The sequence below is a fragment of the Phyllopteryx taeniolatus genome, chromosome 3 (assembly GCF_024500385.1).
Source record: "Phyllopteryx taeniolatus isolate TA_2022b chromosome 3, UOR_Ptae_1.2, whole genome shotgun sequence".
NCBI classification, from domain to species: Eukaryota; Metazoa; Chordata; class Actinopteri; order Syngnathiformes; family Syngnathidae; genus Phyllopteryx; species Phyllopteryx taeniolatus.
Window position 1 is genome coordinate 15,209,774 of NC_084504.1, and position 18,948 is coordinate 15,228,721.

General features: G+C 41.1%; 1 long non-coding RNA gene across 1 annotated transcript; it reads right to left on the reverse strand.

Moving 5' to 3' along the window:
- Positions 1-15,247: 15,247 nt before the first annotated feature.
- Positions 15,248-18,619, reverse strand: LOC133474561 (uncharacterized). Its single transcript, XR_009787552.1, has 3 exons — positions 18,318-18,619; positions 17,955-17,990; positions 15,248-15,440 (listed from the first exon to the last, which is right to left on the reverse strand). It is a non-coding gene; the product is annotated as an uncharacterized LOC133474561 (long non-coding RNA).
- Between the last annotated feature and the right edge of the window lie 329 nt (positions 18,620-18,948).

Genomic DNA, 18,948 nt, shown 5'->3' on the forward strand with positions numbered 1-18,948 from the left:
ACCATCACCTGGATGACATCGACCTAACCACCATCTACAATCTTCGAGACCCACATTGCATAATTTCCATCTTACAACAGAAATCATATTGAAAGTACCAAACTGAGAAAAAATTATTTGATGCCAGAGCTGCTCAAAATGCAAGAGGGCAAACACCACAGATTTTTTTTTTTTTTTTTCTAGCAATAAATCAAGTTTGCCTCAGCAGAGCCAAACATCAGATGTACAAAATAGACAGAAAATCGACAGATACAAAAACGCCACCCGTTTAAAATCAAATTAAAGCAAAAATGTTGATTTTCACGATTTTCACGTGGCAGTCCGAGCGCTTTGCTGTGCATTCCACCAATGAGCTGGGAAATTTGCATGTTAACCCTCGCCAAAACATTAAAGCCCTTTTCCCCATCTTTTTTAATGAGTTTGTTTGTCAATACAAAATGATAAAAACATGTCCCACCCCGAGTTCGGTCCTCTGGTGGTGTATAACATCCTTCCTCATGCAGTATGTAATTTGATAATGTACAAAATTTATCACACAGCTAAGAACCTTTATTCCTTCTCCTTAGACAGACTCATCCATTATGCAGAGCTCCATAATTTTCAGGAGAGAGAGAGCGAGAGAGAGAACATAACCCAACGAGATAGATCAGATAGTCTGTGAAATCTGCGGTAATTACGTGGATTAATGAATCCGGTGGCCGATCCCAAAATTGGAGATTAATTCATGTGACGTGGTCATCATGTTGTGTATTTATCAATGTCAAGGCAGTTTTTTATGCACACGCCGTGGGTCCCTGTAGCTAATAAAGGGATAATGCGTGTCATTTTCAAAGCAAAAGATCATCGGGTGTAAGAAATGACGGCAGAGCGCCAGTTAGAAAGTAATCCTCTGGTTTTAGACGCGATTTAATTAGAATCAGTCTTCGGCAAAGACACGATTTAGGAGACCTGTATGCTAATAAATTCAGTTCTTCTGTGGCGTTTATTTACTCACCGTGGATGGAGTTGAGGCATCTATTAGGCGGTAGGCATCTACATTGTATCCATGTATGTTGTGAATTTCATGCTAAAAAAATGTAAAATGTGGCTTTTGGCTTTGCGACTTGGTTTTAGGACTTTGTATGGTGACTTTGTATAGTTACATGGAAAGGTAACATGGGAAAGTGACTTGTTAATGTGACTTGGCTTTGAGACTTGGTTCTGTGACTTTGGAGCACGGTTTCATGAGGTGTTTTCGTAGCGCGACTTCCTAATGTGAGAATAGGTAACGTGACTTGTCTGTGCGACTTAGTTGTGTAACATTTTAACTGAAAGACAACTTTTTAAGACCACTTTGTACCGTGATTTTGTATGGCAACTTCCACCTTACTATGTTACCTCTACAATTCACATTACTGAGTCCTGTTAATAAGTCTGTTTTCTGAGTTGCGTTAATAAGCCATGTTAAAAAGCCACATTAACGGGTCACGTTACCAAATTCTGTTAGCAAATCATGTTACAAATCAAACCCAAGTCAAAGCTGCGCTGAAAAATCACCTACGTTGCATTACCAAGTTTTAGTTTTTGTAGATCATAGAATGTGCATGCAGCAGAATGAAGATGGTACTCCTTACTTCCCCTAAGGGTTGGCTACTTGTCCCACTGGTGTCACACTTCTGGAACTCCCTAAGGACTGGCACACATCTGTTGGGAATTTGCAGTGAGATACTGCGTTGGCAATGAATGTGTGACATATTCAAGCAAAACTTGAAAGCAGTGGCAAAGAATGTAATATATTTGTTTCTTCCAGGCTATCCTTTCAAAGAGGAATCTTGCCTGTTTTAACAGCAAGATTCTGAATATTAGCGCCAAAGCTAGCACTAACGCGACACAGTGTTGTCCATGTTATGCAAATTTTGAAAGGTTGTTTTGATCACAGTATCTTTTTCCTTTGCTGGTTGTCCTCATTAGGGCACTGGTCACTGCAGCCTTTCCCAGCTGACTTGGACAGGTACCCATCCAATAACAGGGTACATACAGACAAACAACCATGCACACCGATCGACAATTTGGAGTTTCTGAACCTAACAAAAGGGGCTCTTCCACCAACCTGCCCAGGAACTCCGAGTTCCTGGTAGCAAAAGGTTCCTGTGGCCTATGATGTGTGTGTTTCCATCGCATTTATTAGTTCAGGGTATCTTAAGCAAATGAGGCTTTTGTTGCTCCTACTGGATCTGAAAAACTAAAAACTTGTATTTCAAGATCTTTCAATGTCTTATTTTATATCTTAATCTAAATTTCAAATATTTTAAAACCTAACGCTTGTAATTACAACTCATTCTCATTTGCAATGCAAACCTGGCTCCAGACAGTCTTTGAGGTAGGGAATTTTATTAGTTACAGGTACATTTCAATAAATTTGAATATAATTATTCTATTTTATTGAGATGACATACCTAAATAGACAATAGATATGATTTATCAGCTAGAAAATGCAACGACATGAGCCTGAAGCCTTACACAGATCCACTACAAGTTTGAGAATAAATCACATCTACTGTATTGTAATCTGCAGGCTTCTACATTTATTTATATATTTATTCATTCAAAAAAAAAAAAAAAAAACTTTTTCTAATATCTTGGCATTCAGGCAAGTTCTCCAGCTTTAGAGAACATCTGCTCACATGCGTTTTATGGACCTTTTATTCACCATGTGCTAAGATGTAATGTAATATTTAATTATATCACATTGTACAGTTTGGATATTTATTTGCTTCTATTTTGCATTTCTTTACCCTGCTGTCTGCAGCCAGGTTGGCATTGCAAATACTTTACCTGGATAAGGTTAAATTAATTTTAAAAAATACATACTGACATACATACAATACGGACAGCTTTTAGTCAGTTTTAAAATACAGCAGTGTGAAGTATTTGGTATCTGTAAATGTGTTTGCATTAAAAAAAAAAAAAATTAATTAATTAAAAAAAACAGACTACATTTATTTGTGAACGAAAGCTTTTTTTTTTTTTTTTTTTTTTTTTTTTATTTCCCTCCGCGCGACTGACTGGATCATCAGATCGTCCCCACTGGCCAGCCTCACGTTCTTCTCCGCTGGCCCGGCCGAGGAAGACGCAGATTCCCGCTTGGGCTTGGACCTCCATTCCTTAGTGGGACCCAGTTTGCCAGCGGTAGACCTTGCCGCCGGGGCGGCGGAAGATCTCGCCGTGAATCCGTGGCGAGGTGCGCCGCCGCAAGGTCCACCACCGCCACGCTCAATCTGTGATCTGAAGTTTGGCTTTTCAATGAATTTTAATCCTATTATTTCGAGCCTTGCGTAACGCCGCATAATGTCGGCTCTGTTAATGAAAAAGTAAACTCCTACAGCGGTCTGGCCACCAATCAGTTTTGGTCAGCACAGCCCACCCCCTGAAAGTGTTACTGGTAGCTCTAGGAAGACCCTATCTGCCAGGAGGAACGAAATAATCCAGGGGGAAACCCTGGTAGTTTTTTTTTTCCGCTGGGGACACACGGGAACTCAAGCTACCAGGGTAGCTTGGGAAGTTCCTGCAAAAGTTCCTGCTGTGGGAAAGCCCCTAAGCATGTTTTTGGAATGTTGGGGAAAACCAGTGTAACCGTCAATCTACATGACTGCCACCTAACTAGGACTGGAGTGTGAGGGCATCATCATTTGTTTCATCAATTGACCTTGGTGGAGGCTGCGTTTGACCGACGACCAGTCCAAGATCTAACTTGCCTCTCACCCAAAGTAAACTAGGATAGGCTCCAGCAGACCCACCACCTTAATGAGGACAATTGATGGCTCGATGGCAAAGGTTTCGTCGTTTTTGTCCAGTTTGTAATCACATATTGCTACAATTGAATGGACAACATTTTTGATTTGGACTCCATGCCCTTAAAACCACTCACTATTTCTTTCCCGTCACCTGTCTCACCATCAGTGCTAATTACAGCAAATGACTTTCTACTCAGGGGCCGAAGACTGCTTGATGTAGGCAGCGTGGCGTCAATACGCATTTTAGAGGCATTCCCCCTCTGTCCTTCATTAATCAAGGAAATGTACAACTGGCACAGGGCAGTGGATCACGGGAACACGTGTCAGTTATCAAAAATAGGCGACAGAGTGTTAATGAGGTGTGGACGACAGCATTCAGGAGCGAAGAAGAATGCTAACCATCGTGTGAATTTTGAAGCTTTTACAGCGACGCCGCTCGTTTCCGGCTGCACGTTAAGTTTTAAGAGTCGCATCCCGCAAGGTCCGACGGTGCAAAAAACCGTTACAGAAGCCGCATTAACAATTTTATTAGGACTTGTCTTGCTTTAATGAAACAAATCTCAAGAATCATAAATGCTTTTACGGGAGGTCAATTTGACCAAGCCAGATGTGGAACTATGATGGGAAATAGGATGCATGCTGCACTAGTGGTTAGCTCGTCTGCCTCAGGGTTTTGAGGCTTAGGGTTTGAATCTCGACTTTGGCTTTCCTGCATGTAATTTGCATGTTTTCCCATGCATGAATGGGTTTTCTCCTCACATGCAGGTTTAATTAGAGACTCTAATTTGTTCATATATGTGAATGTGAATGGCTGTCTCGAAGTGGTCTGTAATTGACTGGTGACTAGTCCAGGCTACTGCGATTGGCTGGCAACCAGTTCAGGGTGTACCCCGCCTCCTGCCCGATGACAGCTGGGATAGGCTCCAGCACGCCCGCGACCCTAGTGAGGAGAAGCGGCTCGGAAAATGGATGGATGGATGGATGGATAGTCCAGGCTATACAGGGACTGAGCCCGGCTGTCAATTGCTTCAACTATGGTCCCAAAACATTTTTATGATTTGAAATAAATCTTAAAATATTACCTTTAAAAGTAAATGGATGATGTTATTTTGAAAATTTGCACTTCTAGTAGCAGAGCAAAAGTATAAATATGCAGCGAATACTCTCCATAATGTCCGCTAACAACCCAGGCTAAACTTAGCTCCTCCCTGACATACAAACATGTTTGTCCCTTAGTTGATAGTATAGTATATAGTATAGTATAACTTTAACTTACAGTTACACGTCTATTTAGTCAGAGCTTTGGCATCCCTCTTGTGGCATCTTAGTGTGTTACAAAAAGGGCAGGCTCCTGCTCAGCAGTGACATGAATGACAAAATGTTAATTTTGAATTGAATTGAGATACTCATCCATCATAGGGCGACTACAAATGTAGGCCTGTAACAGTACATGTATTCCTATTCATTTTTCTCACCATGCTAGAGGTGAACTGGGTCACCACACAGAACATAGTCGGCAAAGGACCAAATGTGTAAACAATAACAGTGCAGTTCAACTTAATACTATAAAGTATTAAATATTTATTCATATTTTGTACATTGGCGGCACGGTGTATGACTGGTTAGCACATCTGCCTCGCAGTTCTGAGGACCGGGGTTCAAATCCCAGCCTCGCCTGTGTGGAGTTTGCATGTTCTCGCCGTGCCTGCGTGGGTTTTCTCCTGGTAGTCAGGTTTCCTCCCACATCCCAAAAACGTGCATGGTAGGTTAATTAAAGACTCTAAATTGTCCGTAGGTGTGAATGTGAGTGTGAATGTTTGTTTCTTTCTGTGTGCCCTGCGATTGGCTGCCAATGGGTTCAGGGCGTACCCCGCCTCTCGCCCGAAGATAGTTGGAATAGGCTGCAGCGACCCCGACCTGCGTGAGGGTAAGCGGTTTGGAAAATGGAAAGAGGGATCAATTTTGTACATTTGTTTGTTACAAAATCTTTTATCCGATTGGATTTACTGTTAGAAGTTGGATTTGTAATGGCATGAAATCTGTTGCTTTTACAAAAAAAAAAGAAACTGTGCCTTTGACTTGTGCTTCCTGTGTGGAGTTTGCATGTTCGCCCTGTGGTTGTGAGGGTTTTCTCCGGGTACTGGACCCACATTCCAAAACATGCATAGTTGTGAATGTGAATAGTTGTCTTTATCTACCCTATGATTGGCTGGCAACCAGTTAAGGGTGTACCCCGCCTCTCACCCAAAGTCACCTGGGATAGGCTACAGAGGACCTGTGACCCAAGTGAGGCTAAGCAGTTAAGAAAATGGATGGAAGGATGTCTTACTATATCCAAAGTGAATAGAAGCATCACCTTAAAACCAAGGTACGTACTGAACAGTTTATTTTTGGCGTACTTTTAAAACCCTAGTCCATAACCAACTGTAGACCAGTAGCAAAACTCATAAGGACCAGTACTAAAAGCCCAAAACTATCATGACACACAACAACTAATTTAGTTGTCGTCCGCCCACGCTCATAAAGCCGAGGCATCTGCTTTCCAAATAATGTCTTAAAACTCAAATGTTACCACTTAATTGGCATCATTATCCATCCATTTTCTGTACAGCTTATCCTCACGAGTCACGGGCGTGCTGGAGCCTATCCCAGCTATCTTCGGGCGAGAGGCGGGGTACACCCTGAACTGGTCCCCAGCCAATCGCAGGGCACATATAAACAAACAACCATTCACGCTCACATTCATACCGTCAGTCTTCAATCAACCTACCACGCATGTTTTTGGGATGTGGGAGAAAACCGGAGTACCCGGAGAAAACACACGCAGCCACGGGGAGAACATGCAAACTCCACACAGGCGGGGCCGCGATTTGAACCCCAGTCCTCAGAACTGTGAGGCAGATGTGCTAACCAGTCGTCGACCGTGCCGCCTAGCATCATTATCATTTAGAAAATTGTTTTCGTTTATTTATCGTACACAAGTACACAGGGAAAGATGACGCAGTTGCAGCATTAAAAGCTGTGACGGGAGACATTCTCAAGTGACGTAGTGTTAAATCTCTTTAATACACACCTAATTTACATTGTCTATTACGAGTCACTAACGACTTTGACCTTCTACCGTCTTACAAAGTGTGTGCGGTTAGAAAATGAAGGTATAACTTGGAAGGGGTAGAAAAAAGTGAAAGCGAAAGAGGGACAAGAAAAAGTAGTGTTTTAGTGCGCTGGCATTCAGTGGGGGTCGTAAATCTAGGCTTTATGGTGAAATGATGGCGGATAACATACGTAAAGGTCAGCCAATGATAGATCAAGAGGACTGAGGGTGATGCTGATGAGCCCTATACGTTCTCTTAGACATCATCTTACATTTGTATATGCTGGCTTTCGATTTCCTTTGTTTATCAAAATCTGTGTGTCAATATGGCAGCACGATGGGACCTCACGTATATTAAAATTCAAAGAAATGTGTTGTTCAAAAGGGGCAGCTTGTTAAGACAGACAAGATGCAATAAGACATTTAGTTGACTTGCTTTCATACAATTCGCCGTGACAGATCATCTCATACGCTATTCAATATTTTGACGGTGACATTGTAATAAACTCCGGAAACCGTGAAAACTTTTGAAGCTGTCTTTTTACTTTATGTCTTTCAAAAAAACAGGAGAAATGGCATGGAGCTGACATGAAATGCAATACAGAGAGGTCTTCTGATGAGAGACACATGGAAAAACGGAACTACGGTAGTGCCTTGACATACAAGTTTCGTATGAGACCACACGCGTAAACTCAAAACACTGATTTCGCAAACGATCTTTTCCCATTGAAATAAATACCCCCCCCCCCCTCACAAAAAAACAAGAGCAAGAACAAAATGAGAAAATAGCACTCTGTAATATTATACTTTATAAAAACCTACTGCACAGTAATCACTTAATTGGAATTAAAAATAATTAAACTTTTTGTCACGCTTTCTCATTCTGCTCATTATGGTGTGCACAGCTTGGCCACCTGGGGGGATCGTAAAGGCCAATTCATACTTATTTCACACTTATTTTCCTGCCAGGATGCAGCAGCCAATCATATTGCAGTGGGGCGTGTCATACCTAGAACTCACGAAGGGAGAGAAGTGGGATTCATGAAGTCATTCTTCACAGAAGATAAAGAATACAATACATTATTGTGAGTACTGCTACAACCCCAATTCCAATGAAGTTGGGACGTTGTGTTAATCATAAATAAAAACAGAATACAATGATTTGCAAATCATGTTCAATCTATATTTAACTGAATACACTACAAAGACAAGATATTTAATGTTCAAACTGATAAACTTCATTGTTTTAGCAAATAATCATTAACTTAGAATTTTATGGCTGCGACACGTTCCAAAAAAGCTGGGACAGGTGGCAAAAAAGTTGAGGAATGCTCATCAAACACCTGTTTGGAACATCCCACAGGTGAACAGGCTAATTGGGAACAGGTGGGTGCCATGATTGGGTATAATAGGAGCTTCCGTGAATTGCTCAGTCATTCACAAGCAAAGATGGGGCGAGGTTCACCTCTTTGTGAACAAGTGCGTGAAAAAAATAGTCGAACAGTTTAAGGACAATGTTCCTCAACACAATTTAGGGATTTCATCATCTACGGTCCATAATATCATAAAAAGGTTCAGAGAATCTGGAGAAATCACTGCATGTAAGCGGCAAGGCTGAAAACCAACATTGAATGCCCGTGACCTTCGATCCCTCAGGCGGCACTGGATCAAAAACCGACATCAATGTGTAAAGGATATCACCACATGGGCTCAGGAACACTTCAGAAAACCCATCCATCCATCCATTTTCTGAGCCGCTTCTCCTCATTAGGGTCGCGGGCGTGCTGCAGCCTATCCCAGCTATCATCGGGCAGGAGGCGGGGTACACCCTGAACTGGCTGCCAGCCAATCACAGGGCACATACAAAGAAACAACCATTCGCACTCACATTCACACCTACGGGCAATTTAGAGTTGTCAATTAACCTACCACGCATGTTTTTGGGATGTGGGAGGAAACCAGAGTGCCCAGAGAAAACCCACGCAGGCACGAGGAGAGCATGCAAACTCCACACAGGCGGGGCCGGGGATTGAACTCCGGTCTTCAGAACTGTGAGGCAGACGGTCTAACCAGTCGCCCACTTTGCCGCCACTTTAGGAAACCAATGTCAGTAAATAAAGTTCGGCGCTACATCCGTAAGTGCAACTTGAAACTCTACTATGCAAAGCAAAAGCCATTTATCAACAACACCCAGAAACGCCGCCGGCTTCTCTGGGCCCAAGCTCATCTAAGATGGACTGATGCAAAGTGGAAAAGTGTTCTGTGGTCCGACAAGTCCACATTTCAAATTTTTTTGGGAAATTGTGGACGTCGTGTCCTCCGAGCCAAAGAGGAAAAGAACCATCCGGACTGTTATAGACGGAAAGTGCAAAAGCCAGCATCTGTGATGGTATGGGGCTGTGTTAGTGCCAATGGCATGGGTAACTTACACATCTGTGAAGGCACCATTAATGCTGGAAGGTACATACAGATTTGGAGAAACATATGCTGCCATCCAAGCAACGTCATAGACGCCCCTGCTTATTTCTGCAAGACAATGCCAAACCACATTCTGCACGTGCACAGCGTGGCTTCGTAGTAAAAGAGTGCAGGTACTAGACTGGCCTGCCTGCAATCCAGACCTGTCTCCCATTGAAAATGGGTGGCGCATTAAGAATCGTAAAATACGACAACGGAGACCCCGGACTGTCAAACATCTGAAGCTGTACATCAACCAAGAATGGGAAAGAATTCCACCTACAAAGCTTCAACAATTAGTGTTCTCAGTTCCCAAACATTTATTGAATGTTGTTAAAAGAAAAGGTGATGTAACACAGTGGTAAACATGACCCTGTCCCAGCTTTATATCCTCCCACATCCCAAAAACATGCATGGTAGGTAAATTCCATCCATCCATTTTCTGAGCCGCTTCTCCTCACTAGAGTCGCGGGCGTGCTGAAGCCTATCCCAGCTGTCATCGGGCAGGAGGCGGTGTACACCCTGAACTGGTTGCCAGCCAATCGCAGGGCACATACAAACAAACAACCATTTGCACTCACAGTCACACCTACGGGTAATTTAGAGTCTCCAATTAATGCATGTTTTTGGGATGTGGGAGGAAACCAGAGTTCCCGGAGAAAGCCCACGCAGGCACGGGGAGAACATGCAAACTCCACACAGGCGGGGCCGGGGATTGAACCCGGGTCCTCAGAACTGTGAGGCTGACGCTCTAACCAGTCTTCCACCGTGCCGCCGGTAGGTAAATTGATGACTCTAAATTGCCCGTTGGTATGAATGTCCCGCTCTACCAACTGAACCACAACCACCCGATGTTAGAAAATTAACTTTGTTTACACGTTAGACATGTTACACAGTACAAGTCTCACGAGGCAGAGAATAATTACAAGATTAGATTTAATTGGATTATATTGAAAATCTATTTAATATGTTAAATATAGGAAATTTAAAAAATAAATAAATAATATGAATAAATAAATCTATTTAGTGCGCAAAAAGTTAAATTAACATTCTACCTAAATTCTTGTTTGGAAACAAACAGTTCTAAAAGATTATATGCAAATATATTGTACAGTGCAACCTCAATGTAACAAACTATCAGGGTCAGGGCTGGGGGGTCGTCAGTTGTAGCTGATTGTCCGTTATATTTAAGCTTTTTTTTGTGGCCATATGCACCCATATTACAGTACAAAATTATTGTTTTGTGCTTTTTCCGTGGCCTAAAACACCTAGTACACTACAAAGTTATTGTAAATAAATATTTAAAAAAAGCTTATATTTGATCCAAATTTACCACGCGTATTTGTTGTCGTAGTGACTAGTGGCAAGTCGAGTCCGGTGGATTTAATGAGCCACGAAGAATTAGTGTGCTTCCTTTTTCCAAATCTGTTAATTGGATGCCATAGACGAACACCTTGACAAACCAACCGTTACTGTCCCAAAAATAGCATGTTCCAGACAACAGAGTAGGGTTGGGGATCGAGAATCGAGAACCGACTGGAACCGGGACTAACATGCCAGTTCTCCCGGGATCGTTCAAATTTTAAAAATTCGGTTCACAGTTTCGATGTCTGCAGTCCGCCGACCACTAAGAAGAAAGTGGCGAAAACCAACAAAGAAGCGTTGAAAAAAACAACGAAGAAGGCGCACAAAGCTGTGCTTGTGCCCAAGGGCAGCTGCGGAAAAAAAGTGTTAGCGATGTTAAAATAAATGACCAGTCACCTCAGTGCAACACTTGGATTAAGATTATATTGTGCAAAGGAGGCTTTTCACGATCTGTCTGACCTTCTCCCTCCTGTTGCGAGCCTCAGCCTACACCGCGCAGAACTTCAGTGAAGTCAATTGGCTGAATGAAACAATAAAATATGGCTATGCCAACATTGAGGCAGCTAACAAGTTAAACGCTGGGTTGCACTCTTACACTGATGGTTTTTAGCGTTTATTTTAGTCTTCAACATAAGAACTGATGACAGACACAAAAAATGAAATAAATTACTTTACCATAGTGGAAAGAAAGTAGAAACAGTTGCATTACAAGCTTAACATTGAGCTAAAACTTCACCAAAGGTCAAACTAGCAACTTTACATCACAATGAATGGGGACAAAATTCACAAAAACGTTGTAGCACAGTATCACAAACACTAACCTTGTGCCTCATCGGTGGGTAGGGAAAGGAATCAACGTTTTACAGAGCATTGGGTTCCATTACTCTCATTGTCAAAATTCTCCGGTTTTGTGTTAAGTTACTTTTCGTGCCGAAATGCTGAGTTCCGGTGAGTACCCTTCAAAATAAAAGGCTACCTGCTTACAACGGGAAGTCAAGTAAAAACTTGCACATATAAACAATTTGACGTGGTAAAACAGTCGTAAATAACTATTTTAACAATGCTGTACTTTTAGCTGAAACAATAATTCATGAATATTAAGTCAATGGGGTTAGTTCCACACACACTGCCTTTTAGTTCATAGGTTTGACATTGATACTGGTTATAAAGAACGGCGAGTCAACTGTCTATTTTAGTTTATGCTGCAGGCTGCTAAGAAAATGGATGTTCATAATTTGGACACCCTCTATTAAAACCATGCAAACTTTTTTGATTCAGCCCCCTAAAATAATCTGAATCGAGAATCATTTGGAACCAGAATCGGAATCAAAAACCGGAAATCGGGACCGGAATCACTCCAACTCTACACCAGAGATTCCAATTCTTCTTTAAATTAACACCGCAGCCAGATGCGGCTCTCTCTGCGCGTAGCTCTATGCAACAATAGATAGAACACCCGCCAACATTGCCGCCACGTCAATGCTTAGCCTAAATGTTGCCACATTCAACATGGCCATCAACTGGCAACACATTGCCTTTTTGGGAATGGCGCCACATTCAACGTGGCCACCACAGGTCGGTGCATTGCCTTTAGTGGGAATCTCGCCACATTCATCATGGCCGCCACATAGGCATGGGTACGTCCTTAGGTTGAATCTAGTCATATTCCATATCTGTGAGCCGGAAATACGTACGTCCCAGTCTGCCTATATTGCGCCACAGCGCCAGTAAAACAACAGCGACCAATTCTGGTAGTAACAGACTTTGGCAACGGCATTTCAGTGACAAATTGAAACTATTTTTGGACACGTATTGTCCAGACGGTCCATTACTTCCGATATCAGTTAAATCGGGGTCCGGTAAATTGAGGTTCCACTCTACTTAAAATTTAATCCAACTGAACTGTTCTTTACAATTAATGTATTGTATTGGTTTTAAAAACAAATTAAAAGTATTGTAACATTATTCCAAATTTAAATGTTTAAATCATTGATTCGCTCGCTTTACACTGGTTGTATGTATACCCCATTTTAGAATTGCTGATCTCGTGGAAGAGTCTGGAGGTCACTAAACATCGCAGGCATAGATAGATGAACTAACATTCATTATTTGTAGTAGAAAAATAACAATTGTGAAATTGGATAATTTCGCATGATCATGCAAAAAACGCATGATCTCACCGCTTGTTGATTAGCCTTCTTCATGGGTTGAAGAGAGGGAAAAGTATCATTTTGTTGGGAAAGTGCGGTCGTCTTTGTCTCCAGCCGATAAAGACTTAAAACAGTCACATTCCGTTTCCCTCCTGGGATCCAATTGGAATGAGAAAAATCACCAGAAAAAAATAATTTTCATTTGTGTGTTCCATACAGTCGTGTGGAGAAAATGACTGTTTTATGCCCCAGATTGAGATTATGTATTTAAACCTCAGAGTCCATCCATTTCCATCCATTTTCAACACCACCTATCCTGGTTAGGGTCACGGGGTGCTGGAGCCTATCCCAGCTGACTTCGGGTGAAAGGCGAACTACACCCCAAACTGTGTAGTAGCCTAAATGTCATATGCATTGTAGTGTCTACGCCTTTAAAAGGCGGGGCCTTGTTGGTTGGCGTGTGATGTCAGAGAGTCTGCGTGTGAGTGTCTGGGTGTTAGCTGTGGCCAACAGTAGCACCTACATTTGTTGTTCAGTAAATGACTGAAAAGTGCATCGGTGACTATGGCTCTCCTTTCCCACATTAACAAGGGCCTTAGCTCATTATGTCATCATTTTGAACCTCTTTTAACCTGCGTGTCCGTCCATGTGTGTGTTTGTAACCCTGTAGACGAGTGGCGGGAGGGGTTAACTTTAATCCATGTAAAGCACATCGAATTGCATTTTTTGTATGAAAAGCGCAATACTGTATATATAAAGTTTAATTGACTGTAAAAATGTGATATTGCGGGTGCGTAAATGAATACCGATATAGCGGGGGAACACAGTAATAAATTTTTCTTCATTTCCTATGAGGGGAAAAAAAATAAATTTTAAACTCAGAACAGATAGTGTTAGACTTAAGTGATTCCTTTGTCTTTCCAGTTCAATTTTAATCTGTCTGTCATTGACTTTTCTCATAAAACTTGTTGGGTCATCAAAAGTTTAAGACAGCAGCTATAACAAATGTAATTATTGCCTCCAATTTTCTCTGCAAAGTTCGATGAACACAAATGAGCATGTTTTGACATTTGAAAGATCCTGGAAAAACTAATTGCACATAATTTCTTCAAATAACGCAGGAAACAGAGCATCATTGATCGAGACTCAAAACAGAGACAGCCTATTGATTCTGCTCCTCTGCTGATGGGAAATGCCGGAACTGTTGTAACTTTTTTTTTTTTTGTGTGGCTCCACATACTGGATACAATAATTCCTTGACCCGTGAGTTCGGCTACGCCCTCTTGTGTCTCGTCCCGTCTTCCAGTTATTACTTTATTGTCATATTTCTTGAGCTCACGAGCAACCTCATAGTGTGTCTGAACTCTGTTCTTTCTATGTAATACAGTTGAAAATCCCATCAGTTTGACAGAAATTGAGTGGATGTTGCAACGGAACATCCACCCCCAACATCTTCTGGACCCACGGCAGTGGTGTCTTTGAGCAAAACACCGATACCCCAAACTGCTCAAGCAGCATCCTGCTCAAGTGTGTGGCACTACAGAGTGTGTTTGCTGTGTCCAAAACTTTGTGTGCATCTGTTCACGGCTATAAAAGAGTCCTCTTCTTCTACGCATACGCCGTCACTTGTGTGAAGTGAAAAAACGCTGAGCAATTAGAGCAATTATGGGACTGTAATGCCCTCGCATGTGGGCAAGGAGAGCCCCAGTCAATGATGCAATTTCTGCTCTTTATTGAATGGGACAAACAGTCAAACACATAAATGTTAACACGCAGACGAACCAAGCAACATCACTCCAGCTCCTGACGTCACGCAATAGGCCACACTCCTTAAATATCTCACTGCCAGTCATTTTCAAAGCAGAGTTCCCATCATGACAGCAATTTTAGAACATTGACTGATCTTTCAAGGCCACTAGTTTATTCTGCGACAATTTAAACACTAAACCTACCAAAAGAAAGAGTAATTTTAGTAATTCTTTAGTAATCAGCAGCACAACATGGGTTGGTTTCACCAAGAACATCAGTTTCAGACCAAGAATGCCAAGCAGAACAATGACTTTGACACTAATATGTTTTGCTTTTGTGATATCTCAAACCATAAAACAAGGCTGAGAAAGGCCTTTGATGGCAAAATAATGATTTATTTACAGATAAACAAGGAAGAAATGCGCCATAAGTGATGCTGACTCATTGCGTGACTCGAGTTGAACGTCACGGGCTTTTCTACGTGGCGTTGACCATCCACACCATGAACTTGTCCGACTTCCATCATGTCAAAGATGGAAGTTGGACAAGTGTTGATGTAAAAAAAAATAATAATAATAATGGTTGTTTTTTGGGGCTGGAATGGATTAATGGTTTTGGTTTTTAATTTGAATAGGGAAAATTCATTTGATATATGGGGACACCTTAATTTGCCAATAAAAAACAAAGGGAGATGAATAGTAGATTCAGTCTCAGAGGAATCTGTTTCACACAAAGATCCTGACTTGACGCAAACAGCGAAGGGATGCTGTGATGTTGTAGCAGGAGACATTTATGGCTTGCTTCACCCACACTGCAAAATCAATGAAGTTGTTCCTGGTCATCACCTTCAGCCTGTAATGAAATATGTTTATCCAGAAGGGAGTGGGCACCTCCAAAGATGATAATGCAACCTGGTCCGCAGGGCACGAGGGCTTCACAGATGATGGACTGAATCCAGAATAGTGGAAAAAGTCACAAAGTTCAAGTGCTAGCAAAACTTTTGGCATCATAAAATATAATTGTTCAGGTTTTAAAAGACATAACACTTAAAAAAACTAATTTAAAACAGTTCCCAGGTTTCTTTATTATATCTGTGACATGCATGCATGTCAAAATACCCCAAGCATCCACAATTACAGTATACTTACATCCTATCTTTGTCTTGCTGAAATTAGCCCGTTTGAGAGGAGAGTGGTCCTGTCTCATGTAAGTGATCAACTGGGTAGCTTGCCCCCGTATACTGCTATACCAATGGCGAGTATGTATTCTGTAACCATGATAACCTGGAGTTGAAGACAATGAAAATTTTCCCTTTGGAGGCAGCACTTCATCCACTACATTGCATGAATGGGGTGTATGGGGACACAACCAAACATAAATAACCCACAGCTCTCCTGCATCGCCAACTTCACCAAGCAATGAAGTAATGTATGTTCCGCTTATCAGAAGCTAAAGCTATTAGCTCCTGCTCATCTGCGCTGTCAACAAAACTTAACACAGATCTGCTTATCTTTTGCATTTGACATGATAGCAGGCGCGTAACACCCACGGTGGATTTTAGTTTTTTTGCATGGTAGTGTTTCAAACAATGCAGTCCGACAGGCGGACTCCGGACGTTGCTTGAAAATATCTCCGGACCTTCGCCCATCCTAGTTTACAAATCGTAGGCGGAGAAACTGCTGATGGTATTATGTAAATGAGCAGATCTGTGACATCACAATCCAGCGAAATTCAGATGGGCTTGCTTAGAGACACATTTGGGGAAATAAGTAGCTCACATTTACATGTTTGTGTAATTTCTCGCCTGAAGGGTTGCCACGTACTTCAGAGACTCAATTATTGGTATACAAACAATAAAAAATTAATTTTCCATACAGTATATGATATGTCCCCTTTAATAAATAGAATTTTATTTTTCTCTTGAGAGTAAAAGAAAGTTAACCACTGTAAATATTAAATGTGAAAAACAAAACATGCATCCACTTTATTTTTGTTCAGCCTGTATATGTTACATATGTAGCATACACAGGGCGAGGTAGAACTCTAATGTCGGCTATTATGGTGGTGCAGATAAAACAAATTTCCTCCAATTAAACCATAACAAAACAAAGCAAATTGTTTTTGGCAGTAAAGAAAAGAGGGTTGCTGTTCGTAAATACCTGGAGTCACTCTTTTTAAAGACCAAGTCCAAAATCTTGGTGTGCTGACTTTCAGCAGTCATATCAAATCAATCACTAAAACAGCTTTCTACCAGCTGAAGAACATATCCAGAGTGAAGGGTTGCATGTTCAAAGCAGACCAGGAGAAGCTCATCCATGCTTTGATCTCAAGTAGACTTGACTATTGCAATGGTCTTCTGACTGGACTCCCCCAAAAGAGCATTAAACAGGTACAGCTTATTCAGAACGCTGCAGCTCAGGTTCTGACTAGAAAGAAGAGATCAGAGCATATTACTCCAATTCTAAAGTCTTTACACTGGCCCCTAGTTAGGTATAGAATATAATTTAAATTTCTATTACTGGTTTATAAATTACTTAATGGTTTAGGTCCTAAATACATGAAAGAAATGGTAATGGAATATAAACCCAGTAAGGGCTCTGAGATCTACAGAGTCAAGTCAAATAGTGGAGCACAGAGTCCAAAACAAACATGGTGAAGCAGCATTTAGCTGTTATGCTGCACACAAATGGAATAAGTTGCCAAAAGAAGTTAAGTCAGCCCCAAGTGTGAATACTTTTTAAGTCCAGGTTAAAAACTATGCATTCTCAGAGCATTTTTCCTTTTCTTTTTTTTTTTTTTAAATCTTTCTTGCATTCTCTTAATATTTTGTAGTAAGTAATAATATTTAGTAAGCTGTATTTTGTTTTCTGTACTTTGTTTTTGAATGTCTTCTGCTGTTTGTTTTTAAATGTTTTTAAATATGTAAACCACACTGAGTTACCTTGTGGAGGAAATTTGCTATATACAGTAAATACATTTTTTAATTTTATGAATGGCTTCAACGTACGTGCGGAACTGTGTAGTAGATCCTCATCAAACATCTATTTTTGACATTCCAAACACAAGAATAAAAAGACGTTAACTACTGTAAAATATAAAAACAATTCCACAGTCTACCTTAACTTTGATAACAAGTGAGGAGGCGGATAGTGAAAAAAGCCAATCTGCTGAACTGAGGTCTCTTCAATCATTCTCTCCAGTGGTCTCCAGTGACACACAAAAAAAGCAAAAGCAAATGACAAACTCAACTTTGAATACTCCCTGAACTATGGTCTGGTGTGACAGGTGACCAGTTTCCATACATGAACTCATTTGTGTGTTTTTTGCATTTGCATTAGTACAGTGGCTGGCATGAGTGCATCTCACCCTCCTCAAGGGTCACAGTGTAGTGAAGAATGGGCCCTGCACCACAGAGACAAGTACAATAGCCCACAGTATTACATTTGCATATCACATCCACTCTTTATAAAAACATAAACTAATGACTAAGGCTCGGACTCAGGGTCTATATCTCCACTCGCTATTCCTGAGGACGTAAATGAGCGAATAAATCAATTCCATTTGTTACTCCAAAATAATATAGTCCAACAAATGAAAAGTCCAATTTGATTATTTGAAAACTATCTATTGAACCTGTAAGAGAGTATGGTGGCACGTCCTGACTTATGACGGACTTTTAGCCGCGTCTCCACACAGAAACATTTTTCTTCTTAGTTTAAAATGGCTTACTTGGTCCCTCGTCGTAGCTTGCCCACAGGTAGAATCCCGACTGGTTCTGGTTTGCGCTCGTCATTGGTCCATTAATCCTCACTTTACCGGACCAAACGGCAGCTTTTCCAGCACGCCTGCTGGCTACTTAGCATGCTAGCTACCTAGCCATCCTAGCTTCACAGTGAGTTGGATTATTTTCGTTATCTCTCTTAAATCTGCCGCCATCCGCAACCCCTCTCTCCAGCGATGGCTCCTTTTCCGGTTCTTGAAAACCCTCGTTTAGTGGAACCCCCAATATACAATGTACCAATTCCAATGACACATTGCATTTTAGCATGATTCTAATTTCTCCCACAACTCCGTGCCATAAAGGTATTAAAATGGGACAGTCCCAAAAATATGTGAGTATTCTCCTACATAATTGTAATTTCTCCAGCACAAATTAGATTTATTTTTATCAAAAATAAATGTGATAGATGGAGTTTTAATAACATAAGCTTCAACAGTAGTGGGCATTCGTTTCAACATGTCCAATTCCTCCTTTGATCTTATGTAATCCCTTATCTGTAAATATCGGTAAAAATCTTTAGAACAAAGCCCATATTGGTCTTGTAATTGTTTGTAAGATGTTAGAACTTCCCTTTTTCTG